General features: G+C 60.4%; 1 pseudogene; it reads left to right on the top strand.

The window, feature by feature from the left end:
- Positions 1 to 1,481: 1,481 nt before the first annotated feature.
- LOC143162757 (cytochrome P450 1B1 pseudogene) lies at positions 1,482 to 3,219 on the top strand (annotated as a pseudogene).
- Positions 3,220 to 6,002: the final 2,783 nt, after the last annotated feature.

Genomic DNA, 6,002 nt, shown 5'->3' with positions numbered 1-6,002 from the left:
GATCTGCGGTGTTCGCTCGCCGCAGGACCTGCTGCATGGGGACTGCGACGGCGACGGCACCCGCCAGGAATCCCTGTTGGCATCAAACCTAAGAAAGCTCCTCTTCAGCCCCACTTTAATTAAGCCGGGGAGCAGCAAGTCTAACCCACCACCAGCCGACCACGTAAATGCTACAGCCATTTTACCAGACCACATACACTCCGCTCTCACTTTTTTTATTCCCACCAATACCAACATCCCTTTTTTTAGAAGAAGTCTGGTTTTTCTTTCGGGGGCATCGCCAGCACCCGGCTTCGCTCCATCCTACGTGCCCCGAGCGGACGTGATGAGAGGCTGTGCCAGCGACACACAGTTGTCTGCCCACCCGCAGACAACCCAGCCAAAGCCAGAGCAGCTTCTGGAGGTGGGAGGCAGGAGACAGACGCTCAGCAGGAAGGCGACGCATCCCGAGTGTGACAGCAAGCACAGAAATCCCTGCAGCACCGTGTTTATTCCCCTGTTTGGCTTGGCGGGACCTTCTTCTTCAGCGTCCCGGGGGACATCACCGAGCAGCGCACGCAAAGGGGGATGCGTGATAAAAACGCCACCTCTGCTGATAAAAATAACCCTCTTTGTCACTTCTCAGGCACTTCTGTCAAGCTGTTTGACAGCAGCAGCCCGGTGTGACTGCTTCACAGGTGGGTGCCAGCAGGAAAGGGGACCGAGAGATTTCGGCCTGCCCAGTAACACAGCAAACCCGAAACGCGGCCGCGCAGCCCCTCATCCCCTCCCGGCCGGTACCCGCAGCCTCACCTCTGACACCCAGGCCCAGGTGATGCTCAGGATGAGGTGACGTTCAGGACCAAGGGCTGGTCAGGATCAGTTGACATCCAGCGCCAGATTCACAAAAACCTGCCCGGAGCCCAAATTCCACTGAAAAGCTGCAGCGTGGGGCCAGGCTCTCGATAACCGCAAGTGCCGAGGGGCCCTCTGCAGTCCTGAGTGGGGAAATGAAAAAGAGGGGAAAGAGCTTGGTGGGGAGATGGGACACTGAGCAGCCCCCGCTCTATTGCCCCGGGCTGGTTTTGGGAGCGTGGCAGGTCTATTTTTTTTTTGAGGGGAATAGGTCATTCTACAAATCCCTCCCGCCCCCCCCTCCCCCGATAAATTTTGGCTGCCGATTACCGTTCCACATTTCCACAGCGGAGCTCGCGGCCAGGCAGAAAGCCCAGCACGCCCCCCCCTCCTCCACACCCCCCACTCCCCCTTTTCTCGCCCCCGCTCCCCCTTCTCGCTCCGCATCCCCCGCGGCTCTGCCCGGCTGCGTGCGCCCCGTCGGGGACCGCTCTCCCCCCCCCCCGCAGCACCGGGCGGGCTCTGCCCGTCCCCCTCGGAGCTGGGGGCGGCCGGGGCCGCTCCGGGGGAGGGGAGAGGCTCGTCCCCCTCGGAGGCGGCTATAAAGCGGCTCCGAGCAGCGGCCCCCGGGCAGAACGGCCGCGGCCATGAGCGCTGCGGGGAGCCCCGACGGGGCGGCCGCGGGGCCGGCGCCGCTGCTGCTCTGTGCCCTCCTGCTGCTCTGCGCCCTCCTGCTGCTGGCCGGGGCCCGCCGCCGCACCGGGGCCAAGCAGGGGCTTTCGGGCAACCGGAGCCCCCCGGGACCCTTCGCTTGGCCGTTGGTGGGCAACGTGCTGCAGCTGGGCCGCCTGCCCCACTTGGCTTTCGGGCGGATGGCGCGCCGCTACGGCGCCGTCTTCCAGCTGCGGCTGGGTCGCCGGCGGGTGGTGGTGCTTAACGGCGAGGCGGTCATCCGGCGGGCGTTGGTGGGCTTGGGCGCCCGTTTCGCCGGCCGCCCCGATTTCCCATCCTTCGAGCTGGTGTCTGGGGGGCATAGTGTGGCTTTCGGGCCCTGCTCGCCCCAATGGAGGGCTCGCCGGCGCCTGGCCCACGCCGCCCTGCGCGCCCGCTCGACAGCAGCCGAGGTGGAGCGGCACGTGGCGGCCGAGGCGGGGGACCTCGTCCGGCTCTTCCTGCGGCGCAGCCGGGGCGGTGCCTACTTCGAGCCCTCCCCACTCTTGGTGGTGGCCAACGCCAATGTCCTCTGTGCTCTCTGCTTCGGCAGCCGCTACAGCCACACCGACAGCGAGTTCACGGCGCTGCTGGGCCGTAACGACCGCTTCGGGCAGACGGTGGGAGCAGGCAGCATGGTGGATGTGCTGCCCTGGCTCCTGCACTTCCCCAACCCCGTGCGCCGCGTCTTCCGTGACTTCCAAGCCCTCAACCGGGAGCTGCACAGCTTCGTGCGTGCCAAGGTGGTGCAGCACCGCCAGACCTTCGACCCGCGCACCCTCCGCGACATCAGCGACATCATGATCGCTGCTGTGGAGCGCGGCGACAGGCCCCCCGAGGGGCTGGGACCCAAGGACGTGGAGGGCGCCATGACTGACATCTTTGGCGCGGGGCAGGACACCACGTCCACAGCGCTCTCGTGGGTCCTCCTGCTGCTGCTGAAGCACCCGCGGCTCCAGCAGGACCTCCAGGCTGAGCTGGACCGGGTGGTGGGACGCTCCCGGTTGCCCACGGCGGAGGACCGGCCCCACCTGCCCCTCCTGGAGGCCTTCATCTACGAGACGCTGCGCTACAGCAGCTTTGTGCCCATCACCATCCCACATGCTACCACGGACGACGTGGAGTTCGAGGGCTTCCACATCCCCAAGGGCACCGTGGTCTTCATCAACCAGTGGTCGGTCAACCACGACAGCAGCAAGTGGCCTGACCCGCAACGCTTCGACCCCGCGCGCTTCTTGGATGCGCAGCAGCACCTGGACCGCGACCGGGCTGGCAGCGTCATGATCTTCTCAGCCGGCCAGCGGCGCTGCATCGGCGACCAGCTCTCCAAGCTCCAGCTCTTCCTTTTTGCCGCCATCCTCCTCCACCAGTGCTCCTTCCACGCCAACCCGGCGGAGCACCTCACCATGGACTGTGTCCACGGGCTGGCGCTGAAGCCGCAGCCCTTCACCGTCACCGTGCGTCAGAGGCACCCCGCGCTCATCCAGCCCTGAGCGTCTGCCAGGGGTGGGTGGTGTGTCCCATCTGTGCTGCACCCCCTTGGTTTGGAGCTGGCAGTGCCGGGGTGTGGGGGACGGATCCTGCTTTGCCCGCAGGCGCATCTTGCCACGGTGCATCCCTGCCCCTGTTTGTAGGGTGAAGGGCAGCAAGTCCCCGCAGCAATAAATGCCTTTGACACGGGACCTGGCTCCGCTTGTTTTCTCCAGGGGGGTGGTGGTTGGAAGCATCATTTGCGCCCAGGCCCCCATCCTGCATCCCCCTGAGCTCTCCCACCCCAAAACAGGTCAAAACCCACCTCCCCACAGGGACCTCCCTTCAAGAACCAGACCCCCCCTTTGCCCCAGGGCGCAGCAAGGACTAGTTTGCTTCATCTATCGTAGCACAAGGCTGGACGAGGATATTTGCCAGGGGGGATGCACTTCCCAACATCAAGGGAAGCCACGCAGGAGCTAAGGGAGGCGGGGGGGGGGGGGGGGGGCAGTCTTGTTGATGGAGTTTAAGAAGCGTTTAAGGACCAGTTGCCAGGGCGTGGGAGGATGGCCCCATCAGTTTGAAGCCATGAGCAAGTCTCCCTGCTCCAGTTTGGGTGTGGAGGGAGGTTCAGGAAGGTTTGGGGGGGGCTTTCTCACCCCCCCTTTCCCTCAGACCCCACTGGTGGCGCATGGGGTGGGGTGGAGGGACACCTCCCTGGGGATAGAGCAACCCAGGGGAAGGTATTTCTCCTCTACGAGCCTCTGCTTGAAGTGGAAAGAGTAGCCTACCCAAAAGTAGGCTCTGACAGCGTGCATTGAGCCGCTTTGCTGAAATGGGACATGGCCCATCTCCAAAAATAACATTTTCCCCCCAAATTCAGCTCCTGAATGACATCTGGCAGCGTGACCTGCAGCTGTAAGGAAATCCTCTTTTCTTGGGCACAAGTCCCTCATGCATGAAGTAAATCGATCCCTGCCAGGTAGCTGTTACCGCCTTGCACGCCACCAACGCTGTCACATGGCCGTACCGCATCACTGAGCTGCTAAAGCAGATAAACCTTAGCAATTTTTTTAAGGTCCGACCAAAGCTAATAGAGTTGGCTTTATAACAGGGTGTCTTCAGCTTCATATGGTCCCCAAAAGGGAGGACAGAAACAGCCACACAAGCTAAAACCGTGCTTATCTCAGTGCCACCAGCCTGTGGCCACCCCAAGGAGCTTCAGAGGAGGGTACAAATCCCCCCTAATGACAATAACTTACCAGTAGCCAGTTTATCTCCTTCAGAGGCTTTACCCATCGGTAAGGCTGGATTTATGGGGGTTTTTTTGGGGGGGAGGTGGCAGAAACAATTTTCCACCTGCCTGTGCTGGTCTTTGCTCTCATCAGGAAAATGCTGGTCCCAAAAAGCACGTTGGGATTTCCCATAATGCCCAAGAGTCAGTTGTTCTGGTCACAGCTGCCTTTCACCTCTTGACTTTGTTTTCATTTGACCCGTTGAAATACTGCCCCGGTAATGTTCTGCACTACGGCGTATTTTAATACCCACTCGCCAGCTCTTCATGTATTACTAACGGTGCAAATGCACGACATAAATCCTCACCCACCACACGAATAGCACGAGTAGGATTTGAAACTCCTTCCAAGTATAGCACAGAAATTAAGCCCTGGTCGTGCCCTGCTGAGCATCGGGGCTGGTGGGTTCCCAATGCCATCGCAGTGTCCCCTGGGTATGCCCTGCCCATGGCTGCCTCTGTGGGCTATTAAAATCACTGAGCATGAACGAGGCACTGGTCAGCAACAGCTCCATGGTACCAAGGTCTGAAAGCAAGTGCAAGTTTTCTCCTCCTCCTTAGACACGTCTGTAAAAACATCCCTTGAGATGTCGTAAGACAGAAACCAGCGGTTATCTCAGCATCATTTACTGCCCGTTCGGAGGTTTGCCACCGACGGTCATCTCCAGCTTTTATGGTCCAGCTGGAGACCCTCTGCCTGACAGCAGCACCCTCTGGAGATGCCGACACCGCAGGCTCCTGTGCTCCTTGACCAGCGGCCAGCCTTCCCACAGGGGACCGCAGGCTGGTTATTTGTTCAACCTTATTTTATGGGTACACTGAAACAGAGGAATGGATATGGGAACAGCCCTGGGGCCTCAGCCCTCCTCTTTCAGCCATCTCAGAGCACGAGGACGCTTTCAAGTCCATCTCGCACCACAGTGCTGCCGGTGGCACCGGTATGACCATGACACCCATGGTCAACAGAAGCAACATGCCTACCATAACCCCATGGGACCCGGCCCGAAGCGAAGGCAGCAGCAGCCATTTGAGTTGAAGCCTCAAGATGAGATTCACAGCCCTAGGGCTCTGTGTAAACCATCTTCACGTTGTGTTTTGCTCCTCCTTCTTGGCCCCCACCCACCAAAAAATAGGTGAGGTCGCTGCTGCTCAACTTGAATACTGTTGGATGCTGCTGAGTATCGCTTGGTTTTTCCTTGTCCTTATATTATTCTCTACATGCCCACAGCTGACACAGAGCCCGACACAGAAACGCCACGTGCAGGCCATCCTCTGTCATTAAAACTAGACATCCCTGTAATTCTTACACAACGAAGGCCAAGGAGGAGGAAAAGGCGCTGGGCTGAACGAAGAGCACCGTGACTCGCGTCCATGCTTCGCCCCGTGCTACGGCAGAGCTCGTGGTGCCGCCTGCCCGGCGTGCAGCACAGTTCCAACTGCCGCCCCGCTCCCCCAGCCGTGCTTCCCCGGCCAGCTTTGCCTCCGTAGCTCCAGTTCCTACCCTACCCATAAGGCATTTAAAGTTGGGGCTCTTCAAGCCCAAATCGTGAAGATTTAGGTGCACGCGTTTGCTATGGCACCGAAATGCTGCCGCGCAGGAGCTCGCGGCAGTGGCGTGCAAAGCATACGACCGCAGCTCTTCTTTCCATGGCAGGGGGTGGAATCTGCTTCCAGCACTTACTTGAATGGTTTT

Source organism: Aptenodytes patagonicus, chromosome 7, assembly GCF_965638725.1.
Source record: "Aptenodytes patagonicus chromosome 7, bAptPat1.pri.cur, whole genome shotgun sequence".
NCBI classification, from domain to species: domain Eukaryota; kingdom Metazoa; phylum Chordata; class Aves; order Sphenisciformes; family Spheniscidae; genus Aptenodytes; species Aptenodytes patagonicus.
Note: the sequence above shows the minus strand (reverse complement) of the source record. Positions and strands in the feature narration are given on the sequence as shown.